At 33.3% G+C, this 14,370-nt stretch overlaps 1 pseudogene; it reads left to right on the top strand.

Moving 5' to 3' along the window:
- The first annotated feature begins 4,666 nt into the window (after positions 1-4,666).
- Positions 4,667-13,941, top strand: LOC120271611 (annotated as a pseudogene).
- Positions 13,942-14,370: the final 429 nt, after the last annotated feature.

The raw sequence follows: 14,370 nt of genomic DNA, 5'->3' as shown, positions 1-14,370 counted from the left end.
TCCGTTCTTCATTGATGAGACTCAAGAAGATTTCACGATTATCCGTATCTTTAAACAATGTTGTAATTTTAACACAATCTTCACGTGGAAATTGATCACACAGCGCATTAAATGCCACCATGTATTCTCCTATGGTGTACTTCTCCTCTACTAGGTTCATTTTCATACCATCAATATATCTATCCGTCTCAACTTGATGCATATCTATATATTGTTCTAAGAATGACTCTTGAACATTTTTTTGCTTTCGGTCCTTTTTCTTTCTTTGCACTTTATCTCCTAACCTTTGCCGACTTGCACTACATGAGTTTTGGGGTTGTGAAATATTTGGTTGACTGCATGCAGCTCCACTTGTGCAAAAATCACGATCCTCTATCTCTATTTCGGTGTAGACAATGATTGGATGGGGATCATTTGGTGCCACAATGCTTGGAGATGGAGTGTCCATTGGCACATTTGTATAATAATCTCACATCATGAGAGCGCTCTTCCTTCTGCATATCTCCCTGTGTAATAAATGTACAAATGATTAGAAATTTTACTACAAATCTTTAAAGAAAACATTAGTAAACAACACTTTTTTACCTTCATAAATCTCTTGCAATGCTGTGAAATATGAGAAAGGTTTTTGATGCCATCTTCTTGAATCTTTATTTCTCTGCATATTTTGATGAAAATTTTTAGAAAAAATTATTGCATAAAGTTTGTAAATTATATGACAAAAATATATACCTCAAGTAGTGGTGCCCAAACGTCTTCAGTGGCTTCTACCATATTTTTTTATATTCCCATCCAAAGCCACTTAATTTGGTAAACACATTTAGAAGTTGTAAATTTTTTTTAACTCTTGCTCTAATGCTTTACCTTGTACAATAGCGGATTTTAAATCAGGGAATTTAGTTACCATGTCATGCAATATTCTATTCCATGCCTCTTTAGTCCATCCATTTTGTGACCGGTACACTGGAACATTATAATCACCTAATAATTTCACTAGATGAGCCCTATGATTTTCATTCCATTTGGCCCTTGTGTAGGACTTCTCTTGATTTGCCATCTATACTACAAAATTAAATGGTATTAGTTGTATGTCATAGACACACACAGAGAGAGAAAAAGATTCAATTATACTCACTGATAAGTAATAACAAAGCCTTGATTCATTGAGCATGCGTGTATATATATATAAGTACATCTTATCTTAATATAATGAGCCTTAAAATCAATCAAACATGCAAGATATTTATAGGTTTTAAGGACAAGCTAACACTGGTGATTATAAAAAGGAATGGCTCAATAATGCATGCAATAGTTATATATAAGATTGATGAATATCTAGTTGCATGACATATATAAAAAGTAATGGCTTAATGATGTATGCCATATATAAGATTGATGACAACAATCAAATCCAATTCTAACATTATACATGCTGACCAGGTATGTTGACCATAATAGAAGAATTTATTTTATACTCCAAAACCAAAAAAAAATGCACTCAGATATATATATATATATATATATATATATATATATATATATATATATATCACAATTCATTAATGTTAGTGAGCCCTTAAAGACGTGTGTGGCAATACACTATATAAAATAATATATAATATAATTAGTACTCTAATCTCAACTATCCATCAAAAAATAAACAGCAGAAAAGTCCTTAGAAACCATATAATACAAGTTGCAAAAAACTTATTGACAATAAACACAAGAGTTAAGAACCATACATATCAAAAACGTTTTTCATTTTTTATGTATCATGAATCAAAGTTTTCATAGTTTTCAATTTGAAGGTTAGAACCAAACAATGAACAAAGTGGTAATGGATAAAGATGCCATTTTTGATGTATCCAATGACAAACATTCTATATGGAATGAACAAAGTTTAAAACTTTAATAAACTATAACAAAGGCAATGAATTACCAACAGAAGTGGAACTCCACAAAAACTCACCATATTTTACAGATCAAAGAATCAATCAAAAAATTTCCACATTCCCTATTAGTTGGTCAAACACAAACTTCCAATATATATATATATATATATATATATATATATATATATTGCCATGATCTTGATTTCCACAAAGAATAGACCAATAATAATAATAATAAAGCCATGACTAAACAGATCTTCAAACCTTTACAACAGCAAAAATCCAAACCACTAGGACATGAAGCTCTTTGACAGCATACAATCAAACATATATATATATATATATATATATATATATATGCAAACCATCTTCATCTTCACCCAAAAATCCTCATCACACCAATCTATGAAACCCAATTCGAAAGATAAGGATGAAGCTCTTTATAAGAAGAAAATGCACACCTCCTCATTATCACAGAAAAAATCCAATTCAAAATATAAACATATCTAAAATAAACAATGCTTGGTATTAAAAGATATTTTTGAACTTAGAATCCAATCCTATATAAATGCAAAAGTTTGGTTGTACATGCACATTGAGACGTATATGTTAATCATTAATGCAGTCATTTTATCAGTTTTTATTGAATGATGTGAGATTATTAGCCACAAAAAACAGATGTATTTGTAAATAGCTTGAGTATATAGTATAAAACCATTGATAAATAAAAACATTGATAAGATAGAGTAAAATCCTAATAGCATAAGTATATAACAGAAAACCATTGATAAGATAAACACTTGTTGATAATTTATATTTGATTTTTATGTTTAAATTTAAAATCTGAAGATAAAATGAGAGTAATATTTCTAAGTTTCTTAAAATTTTTTTGGAATAATAGGCGACAAGAGCCCTTTTTTATGAATATAAGCAGTACCAAACAGTATTGAAACCCGAGTGTATAGTGTTTGTACAGTACAAGAATAATATAAGAATCTTGGGTGAATAATGTATGAAGAGTACGTGGAACAGTACTGCCGAGGGAGGGATTTGAAACCATGACCTCCCCCTTCACACTTTAGTGTCACATACCATTGGGCTATCTAATGGATGACTCTAAGTTTCTTAAATTGTTTTGAAATATTGATATAAATTTGAATTTCTTACAACTATTTTTTTTTCCCTGCCCAGTGTCAAACAAGGTAAATAACATCCAGACAACAAATATAATTAGAAACAAAGCAAACCATGAACTTTGTAATCATTTACTTAGATGAATAACATCTTGTTACATTCTCCATAAATAAACAAAAAACATCAATTCAGAAGATAAGGATGAAGCCCTTTATAACAAGAAATGTATAGCTCCTCATCATCATAGAAAAATTCCAGACCACCAGGATATGAAGCTCTTTATAACAAGAAAATGCATACCATTGGAGAAGAAGGATCAGATACGAAGGGTAAAAGCTTATGCCTGCTCGACTGGATGGACTCATGTTTCACTAGAACCGGCTATAGTCGTGCAGTGTTAATCGACACCCCACTGCCCTTATTGCTGCTCCCACCTCCATTTCTAGCCATGATACTTTGAGAAACCTTGAGATCCCTTCATAATTTCTAGTTTCAACTCAAATAAACTAAAAAAAACCTTCAGATCCCTTGAGAAACCAGAGAAGTATGCTTAGTACCTTGTATCTGAAGTAAGAATGGGAGCAAGGAAAGATGAAGCTTCGGGCTGCCGTGAGCTTGAGAAATGAAAGAGAGAGAGAGAGAGAGAGAGAGAGAGAGAGAGAGAATGAAGATGGTGAGCCCTTCATTGGTGGTCCTGAAATGGCGATGACAAGTGGCGGCTGTGAAGAATGAAAATGGTGGAGAATGATGAAAGCCTTTCTATTTCCCAATCTCACATTCACACAACCCAAAATGTACAGGAAAAAAAAATTTTGGGACACCTCTTTTACAAATTTCTATGGAATCATGTGATTTCATTTCATAGGAATTTATTACTGTCAAAATAGTATCCAAACACCATTCTATTTGATTTTCTGCAAAATACTGAATTCCATAGACCCCCATTCCTATGGAATCTAGTGGCAACCAAACATGGCCTGAGTATTTATTTGTGTGAAATTAATGGCATAAATAATTCTCCAAAAGAAGTTGCTTACATGCTCTCCATGGATTCAAGGTGTGGTATGATGTGTCAGAATTCAGTGCGAGAAATTGTTGTACGGGGGGATGTAGATGGGTCTGTTTGCCAATGTTAAATTAGCAGTTGGTGCCTTTTTATTGTTTGGATTCATGTGGTAGCATTATGATGCTATGATGTATCTCCAAATCTTGACTTGATTGTGGTATTTGGAAGTTGGTGTGGGCTTGAGTGTACTGATAAGTGCTTGAGGGTCTATGACTTAGTGTGATGATAACATGAGAATGATGGATATTTATACATTTGTTAAAGCCAATGATGTGAAGCAATTGAGAGTTTTAGTACTATTATAACCTTATGAGAATTCTTTATATCCTAGAAAGCAGTATGAGATACTGGTCTAGGGTCTTTTTAAGTAGATGATAATATGATGATGACATGGTTAGTTGTTTCTCCCTCCTAGTGCTACAAGCTATTGTTTTAAGAATGCAATATATAATTTACCTTTAAGTTTGCTATATTAACATTTTTTTTTGAGTGCTGTGTTCACTCCCTTACTAGTACCTTTCCTACACCTTTCTTTCTTAAGATCGGGCTTCATTAACATGGGTTTGCATTGTTGATGGCTTTCAAGTTTCAAATGCTTCTTAACACGGCATCTCTCTTTTGCTTAATTTTAGGGGTGTCGGATTGCTATGTGTTTAAAGTCCTTTGCATGAGTATGCACAGAAAGAGGGCATTCTTAACCCGGTTTATGAAACAATGAAGGAAGGCCTTCACATGAGCCTGTCTTCCAATCTACTATGATTGTTAACAATGTCAGATATGATTCTCTACCTGGGTTTTACAACTATAAAGCAGTAGAAAAGTCAGCTTCGTAAATTGCATTTATGGAGATAAATAAACCTGGCTTGAGGACATAATGCATCCCTACACTTGTGAGTTCATTGCATATGTGAGCTAATTGCATTACTGATTAACTAGGTTATTATAATGTAGGCTTCCACTAAGGTAAATTTATTTGAATTTATCTTTGTTATCAACTATCATACTTTTGACATTAGGTTATCCAGGCAATAGCACTGTGGGCCCCAGCTTCCTTGTCCTCATTCATTTGTAAAAGCCATGAGAGCCCAGGATTCCTGGCCAAAATTATGTAAACTTTTGCATAATTTCATGAAACTTGTCTTAAACTTGTCCTTGTTGCCATCTTGTTATTGACAATGGAGCTCGAGCCTTTAGCATCCTTTCTTCTATCCATTTAGAGAAAGAGAGAGAGAGAGAGAGAGAGAGAGAGAGAGTCGTGATCTCCTCCGCGAACTTCCGCAATCCTCCGGTGAACGTCCGATGATGAGTTTGTGGACTCAACCGCATAGATTTCTTTTCCTGATTCTGTCAATCTTCCATGATCGTTTTAGGGAGTGGTCTTGGACCTCATTTTTGCACTTAGGCAATACCAGGTAAGTAATCACCCGAGAACTCATGTTTTCATTATTTGAAGAATTTCTTTTCTTGGCAAAAATTATTATCTATTATTTTTATTATGATATTCTTGCTTATTGTATTAATTATAAAAATTATCTATTGTCGAATAGGTATTTTCATGTATTTCTGATTTATGGCTTTAATTAGCTATGGACTTAGTATTTATGTTTCGGTATGTTATTTTTAGAATGGCTACTACTTATCTTGAAACGTTAATGCATCATTTATATTAGAATATTTGGTTGTAACCAGATCCTTATTATCTATCTGTTCTTATACGATGTGGTTATGATCATATTATGGTATGATGATAAGACCAAAGCTCTTGAGTTAAGGTATAGTGGATGCTTTTTATGTTTTTAAAGGGTGTATGCTAATTATTAATAATCTTGAGTCGATGTACAGATTTGATAGGCATATATGTGTTTAGAGAAAATGTTAATGTAGGTGAGTAGGTGAATGTTAGATGTGAATACATCAAGAGAAATGTGGTACTACAATCCCCGTGGCAAGGTTGAGTCTTGAATTTCGTGTTTTAACTTACTATCTAGGGTGGAGATCATAGCCTTTCCTTGATGGTATCCTTACTAAAAATTGTGAGGTTAGCACTTGGGAAATAAATTAAATGATTTGGTGGTTTAGAGTCAATATTTCAAGGTTTATTAGGGCTGGATTATTACAGATTTGAGACTTCGACATTCTATGTTCATGCATGAAATTGCTAGAATGAATTTTTTTAAGTTATGATAATGAGTTGAATGGGAATTGGGGCCTAAATTCGGAGGTCATAGAAGCACAATTTCCGGATGGTTAAAAATTTAAAAAGTTGTAATGATTTCTTTGATCTATCTACCCGCCAAAAATTCATATTTATTGGATATATATTCTATAAGATATGATCAATTATAGTTGACATGTCTTGGAGGTATTATTGTGTAGACATGCAGATTTAGAGGCCAATTTCCGGATTTAATATGTAAAAATTAGGCAAAAGTGTTCAGTATAGAAAAAATATTCCTTATTACCATGACCTTCAATTTGCAAAAATTTCATGTTTATTGGATTTATAGATTATGAGTTATGACCCATTAAAAAAAGACTTGCACATGATGACATCTATATGCGTAATCTTCAGATTTAACATGATCTTTCTCATTCTTGGAGACTAAAAATTGGGTCAAGTATTAAACAAGGAAAAAGGTTCAGAATTTTCCTAAGTTACTTACTACAAAATATCTTTGCATCTGATGTTAAATTCTGGGAGTTATGCATTTTGAAATGAGACATATTAGAAGTATTGTTATGCAAAGCTTGTGAGATATAAATGTGCATAGTGATTGGTTTTTAGTAATGATTTGGGAAATTATTTATTTAATTTTGTAAGTAATTTCTGTATTTTCAGTTATTTTTCCTAAATTGGGATTATGAAATTGTGTATTTCTGTTTGTTTGAATATTTGGAAAAATTCATGAATATTCCGCGATTTCAACCTTGAGTTTTTTTGTTTTAATGCTTTGATCTCCAAATGAGCGATATGCAACCCCTCGCTGGGGGTTAAACCCCGACCTTGTCGACAAGTAATTTTGGGAAAGTGAGATCGCAGCTCGCACCGTGTCCTGCTCGGTGAAATAATCAACGACCACTGGTATTCAATCTCGGGTCACCGAGGGTAAATAAATGATATCTCATTATTTTGGCTCGGATCCGTCACCGAGGATAAACAAATGACCTTTGGCACTTACAAGAAATTTGGAGACATACTCTTGAATTTGTTATTTTTTTTGGGTTTGCCCTTTTTGATTTTTGAATTTCGCAAAAAAACACAAATATTTGTCCCGCCTTTGAAATTTTCTCGTATTTTTTTGATATCGTATTTTCGGGTTTTTGAATTCGATAAATCATATTTGTAAATATTCTTTATTAGAATATTTCACTTTTGTATTTTTGTTTTTGTTTAAATTATGTTTTGAAGACCTATGCTCATTTCGCGAATAATTATTCGCAGCTCGTAAAACCCGGTATTCTTTTGATTTTTAGTTATCTTGAATAGCGCTACTACTTGAGAACTATACCTTTGTTGAACCATTTATTTTGTATTTGTTTAAACTATGTTTAAACTTTGAATTATTCTTAATATCTGAAATCGAGATTCGTAAAGTCTGTTGTTTTAAGACAATTTCTGGATTACTTACTGGGCTAGTGAGCTCATGGATTTTCTTTAAATCCTTTTCAGATCAAAAGTGATAGATCGGCGTGCATCTTGAGAGATTGTCTGTAGTTGTTGTCTTATCCTATTGTAAATTTTAAGTTCTTGTTATTGTGTATCCCTGTATTTTGTATTTTGGACTTCTATATCCAAGTATTGTGTACTTTGTAGAGTTTGTAATCTTGTAACTCAGTTGGGTTATTATAATTTTGCCTGTCCTGGATCAGATTTTGAGGCCTTGCAGGCCTATGGGGCTCCCGCCTTGTGGGTCTGCGGCCGTTTGTCTGCGCACCGGGTCTGGTGAGCCGGGTTCGGGGCGTGACAAATTTAGTGGTATCAGAGAGATTCGATCATTTTCAATTTAGTAGTCTTAGTGTATTCGATAGAAGTGTTAAAACTGATGTGTTGTTTAGAATTTGAACCCAGATCGAGTCAATGACATCAAAAATGGGTTCTGATCACTTGTTGATTCTACATTGTCACCTCACTTCCAAATTTGCCCTTAATAGAGCATTTTGGGTCTTAGTGTAGTTTCCATGTATTGTATAGCTTTGATTTATATGCTAGATCCTCCAGCTTAAGTGCACCTTTTGTTACTAATGATTACTTTGATTTTGGCCTTTTGAAAGTAATCACTTTCTGTCATCAGTCATTTGCATCGCCCATGATTGTGTAGTTTGAGCATTAATTACCTATATGTTCAAAATTTTTTGATTTTAAAGGAGAATCTTGTGGATTATTTGATTCTTTGAGAAAGAAATGCTTCCTTTCTGTCCTAAAGTAGGTATGGTGCCATGTCAAATGAGGTGAGTGATATCCCTCTTTTAGAAACTCCCTTAACTTATCATTTTGCTTCTCGTATTCCATATGGCTCATGTGCTATACTATTGGTTCATTACCATCCTTTTTAAATATCCATTTTTGCGAATTGCCAATATCACATTGAGCTGCATACAATGTTATCCTCTTATTGGCACCATTTGTACATTTAGATCCATTTTCTTCAATGTTCTACATTCTAGAAGGTTGCCTCGTGTATCCTACTTTTTAGTTAGGTGTGTTTTATTGACACCTCTGGATGCTAAAATAGTTTGTGAAATAAAGTTGTGCTTGTCCTTGGCCTTTGTATAAACTATTAAAGTATTGATTTGAGCTTTGGATGGCAAGATATGCTTGAGAAATTTTGAGGAATAACATTTCTTATAGTTTAATGATGTTCTTATCCTCCTTGATACTAGGAATAATTCTGAGTGACATGTTGTTGCAATGTCTTCAATTAACAATTGATAATTATTGGAGAATCATCTTGGGAAGGTAAAATGAGCATTATTACTTTAGGGTTTCATCTTGATTATGAGAGGATTCATGCCATGTTGTTCAAGTTGATTTTATTAATCTTATGCAGTCATTGATATGTAAATCTAGCACAATCTCTTGGGGAAAGAAAATTTTTAAATTGGGTAGATACTTGGTGATCGTCAAGGTGTGATTACTATATTATTGCAATATTGGTGCTTGTAAGGAAAGGATATTTGTTAAACCCTTGTATTTTTGTTAAGCCTTGAACTTGATGTATAGCAAATATTATAACTTGCTTAATTTGAGGAATTTCCTTTTTCCATTATGTTTAGTGAAGTAATTGGTGATGATTTTGGCTCATAATTTTATTGGAAACATAGCTTCAAATTGATAAGGAAATTGAAATTGTTTGATATATTTGGACCCATTTGGTTTTGGATCCATGCTAATAACTTTGATGATTTCTGCTATATTCAAGAGATGCTATGACTGATCTCATTTAAATGAACAGTCTTAATTATATTTCAATACATCATTTTGACAATGTTTTCTTAATATGCTTAATAGTTGAAGAATTTGATCTTGGTTTTCAAAATGACAACCACAACAATGATAATGATGATGATGATGATGATGATGATGATGATGATGATGACATTGATGATATATATAAATGTGGATTAGTGTGTTAGACATTTTAAATCGGACTGTTGATGACAATTTACCGGCAAGAAAAGTTTAAGTACAGCAGTCGTGCAATTAATGGACATGGGTGTGGTGGTTAATGAGAAATGCAAAGAGATAGAAATTTAACTTCTTTTTTGTGCCAGTATTTTTGTTTAGCCGCCTTAATTTGAAGGGTAGCCATTTTTTTCCTATGATTAGGTGTGAGTTTAGAGGACTAAACTCTTTTAAGGGAGAGAGGATTGTGGGCCCCAGCTTCCTTGTCCTCATTCATTTGTAAAAGCCATGAGAGCCCAGGATTCCTGGCCAAAATTATGTAAACTTTTGCATAATTTCATGAAACTTGTCTTAAACTTGTCCTTGTTGCCATCTTGTTATTGACAATGGAGCCTGAGCCTTTAGCATCCTTTCTTCTATCCATTTAGAGAAAGAGAGAGAGAGAGAGAGAGAGAGAGAGAGAGAGAGAGAGAGAGAGAGAGAGAGAGCTGTGATCTCCTCCGGTGAACTTCCGGCAATCCTCCGGTGAACGTCCGATGATGAGTTTGTGGACTCAACCGCATAGATTTCTTTTCCTGATTCTGTCAATCTTCCATGATCATTTTAGGGAGTGGTCTTGGACCTCATTTTTGCACTTAGGCAATACCAGGTAAGTAATCACCCGAGAACTCATGTTTTCATTATTTGAAGAATTTCTTTTCTTGGCAAAATTATTATCTATTATTTTATTATGATATTCTTGCTTATTGTATTAATTATAAAATTATCTATTGTCGAATAGGTATTTTCATGTATTTCTGATTTATGGCTTTAATTAGCTATGGACTTAGTATTTATGTTTCGGTATGTTATTTTTAGAATGGCTACTACTTATCTTGAAACGTTAATGCATCATTTATATTAGAATATTTGGTTGTAACCAGATCCTTATTATCTATCTGTTCTTATACGATGTGGTTATGATCATATTATGGTATGATGATAAGACCAAAGCTCTTGAGTTAAGGTATAGTGGATGCTTTTATGTTTTAAAGGGTGTATGCTAATTATTAATAATCTTGAGTCGATGTACAGATTTGATAGGCATATATGTGTTTAGAGAAAATGTTAATGTAGGTGAGTAGGTGAATGTTAGATGTGAATACATCAAGAGAAATGTGGTACTACAATCCTGTGGCAAGGTTGAGTCTTGAATTTCAGGTTTTAACTTACTATCTAGGGTGGAGATCATAGCCTTTCCTTGATGGTATCCTTACTAAAATTGTGAGGTTAGCACTTGGGAAATAAATTAAATGATTTGGTGGTTTAGAGTCAATATTTCAAGGTTTATTGGGCTGGATTATTACAGATTTGAGACTTCGACATTCTATGTTCATGCATGAAATTGCTAGAATGAATTTTTAAGTTATGATAATGAGTTGAATGGGAATTGGGGCCTAAATTCAGAGGTCATAGAAGCACAATTTCCAGATGGTTAAAATTGAAAAGTTGTAATGATTTCTTTGATCTATCTACCTGCCAAAATTCATATTTATTGGATATATATTCTATAAGATATGATCAATTATAGTTGACATGTCTTGGAGGTATTATTGTGTAGACATGCAGATTTAGAGGCCAATTTCCGGATTTAATATGTAAAATTAGGCAAAGTGTTCAGTATAGAAAATATTCCTTATTACCATGACCTTCAATTTGCAAAATTTCATGTTTATTGGATTTATAGATTATGAGTTATGACCCATTAAAAAGACTTGCACATGATGACATCTATATGCAGAATCTTCAGATTTAACATGATCTTTCTCATTCTTGGAGACTAAAATTGGGTCAAGTATTAAACAAGGAAAAGGTTCAGAATTTTCCTAAGTTACTTACTACAAAAATATCTTTTGCATCCGATGTTAAATTCGGGAGTTATGCATTTTGAAATGAGACATATTAGAAGTATTGTTATGCGAGCTTGTGAGATATAAATGTGCATAGTGATTGGTTTTTAGTAATGATTTGGGAAATTATTTATTTAATTTTTGTAAGTAATTTCGTATTTTTCAGTTATTTTTTTCCTAAATTGGGATTATGAAATTGTGTATTTCGCTTTGTTTGAATATTTGGAAAAATTCATGAATATTCTCGTGATTTCAACCTTGAGTTTTTTTCTTTGAATGCTTTGATCTCCAAATGAGCGATATGCAACCCTGTCAGTGGGGGGTTAAACCCTGACCTTGTCGACAAGTAATTTTGGGAAAGTGAGACTGCAGTTTCGCACCGTGTCTGTTCGGTGAAATAATCAACGGCCACCTGGTATTCAATCTCGGGTCACCGAGGGTAAATAAATGATATCTGTTATTTTGGCTCGGATCTGTCACCGAGGATAAACAAATGACCTTTGGCACTTACAGTAAATTTGGAGACATACTCTTGAATTTGTTATTTTTTTGGGTTTGCCCTTTTGATTTTGAATTTCTGCAAAAACACAAATATTTGTCCTGCCTTGAAATTTTCTGTATTTTTGATATCGTATTTCTGGGTTTTGAATTCCGATAAATCATATTTGTAAATATTCTTTATTAGAATATTTCACTTTGTATTTTGTTTTGTTTAAATTATGTTTTGAAGACCTATGCTCATTTCTGGCGAATAATTATTCGCAGTTCAGAAACCCGGTATTCTTTTGATTTTAGTTATCTTGAATAGCGTTACTACTTGAGAACTATACCTCTGTTGAACCATTTATTTTGTATTTGTTTAAACTATGTTTAAACTTTGAATTATTCTTAATATCTGAAATCGAGATTCGTAAAGTCTGTTGTTTTAAGACAATTTCTGGATTACTTACTGGGCTAGTGAGCTCATGGATTTTCTTTAAATCCTTTTCAGATCAAAAGTGATAGATCGGCGTGCATCTTGAGAGATTGTCTGTAGTTGTTGTCTTATCCTATTGTAAATTTTAAGTTCTTGTTATTGTGTATCCCTGTATTTTGTATTTTGGACTTCTATATCCAAGTATTGTGTACTTTGTAGAGTTTGTAATCTTGTAACTCAGTTGGGTTATTATAATTTTGCCTGTACTGGATCAGATTTTGAGGCCTTGCAGGCCTATGGGGCTCCCGCCTTGTGGGTCTGCGGCCGTTTGTCTGCGCACCGGGTCTGGTGAGCCGGGTTCGGGGCGTGACAAGCACTAGCCCATTATAGAGACCCGTTATGCTTTACTCTTCTCATTGAGTTAAGATTAATTAATTATACCTTGATTGTCTTATGTTTGTGGCCTTTGGGTTGGTGCTTCAACTATGGGGTTATCTAAGACGAATTCTAGGAGATAATTAGGCCACTTAATTATAGATGTTCCTTTAGGAATATATAAGATACATCTCTCGAATAACGGGAAATTGGTTAATCAATCCTTATGAACTGACTGGAAAATGTTGATAATTCAGCATGCTTTTATGGTTCAGGAATATGTCTATCCAATCCTTACAAACTAACTTGATATGCATAACATTCCCATTTGCAGTGTGAAGCTTACTTTTTATGCTATATATTTCAAATGAAGATCAGTTTCAATTGAAAACAAAATTTCCAAGAGATTGCTTAAACTAGTTAAAAGGCATTGAGAGTTATATAGGCATTTGTTTTTACTGATTATTCTTTCACTCAATGGCCAATCTAGTTGGTCGTCTGTATGAGCTTTAAATTGTTAGGTGGATTAGCTCATGGTATTAAAGAAACAAATAAATGGCTTTAGTTGCAATCTTCATTTGCTGATGGCTAGATCTATCATCTTGTAGCATGAACAGGATCATGCAAGAATCTTCTTCAGGAGTATGCTCAAAAGATGAATTACGCAATTCCATCCTACATATGCAGCAAACAACCATCTGGTCCTACTCCATTTACTTGTACGGTTAAGATTGGTGGTATTCAATACATAGGAGGTGCTGGAAGAACAAAGAAAGACGCTGAGATCAAAGCAGCTCGAACAGCTCTTCTTGCAATCCGGAGTATGTGCATGCTTCCTTTACTTCCATGATCTTTAAAGTAATTTTTGAAGTTAATGTGCTTGGTACGATGTAATTTCTGCGGGTGCTGAGATGAACATGAATGGTGGCTCGGAATATACAATGATTCCAGGAAAGAAAAAGATGAAGTAGCCCGAAAAACCAATTGAGGCCACACCAATAAGTATCAAGCCAAGAAAAGGCAAATTCAAAATTAAGTATGATTGATGTTAGTGGGATTGCTTTATTGGTGTTGGTGATATCAGGGTCATGGATAAACAGTGGTCATATATTTGGAGTTGCTTTCTTTTGCATGACAGATTAAAACTAAGTCTGATATCCAACACTCTTATCATATTAATTTTTTATATGTTTTTTTTCATTTATAAATAAATAATATGATAAGGTAATTCTAGAAGCCTTGTAAAATAATAGATTTCCTCATGTGATTGTGATATATATATATAAGATGTATCTTCTATGTGCCTTCATAGATTAATCTATCAACGTTGATGCATTGATGCATGTCATTGGATTTTCATCCAAAAGTTGTGCACTATATCAATGTACTTATGAATAGTAGCACAATGAAAAATAGGATAAATAGTATTTTGATATGAAACCATTAAATAATCTATGAACGTTGATGCTGGTGGT

Source organism: Dioscorea cayenensis, chromosome 11 (genome assembly GCF_009730915.1).
Source record: "Dioscorea cayenensis subsp. rotundata cultivar TDr96_F1 chromosome 11, TDr96_F1_v2_PseudoChromosome.rev07_lg8_w22 25.fasta, whole genome shotgun sequence".
Classification (NCBI taxonomy): Eukaryota; Viridiplantae; Streptophyta; class Magnoliopsida; order Dioscoreales; family Dioscoreaceae; genus Dioscorea; species Dioscorea cayenensis.
This window is presented reverse-complemented; position numbering and strand designations above follow the sequence as displayed.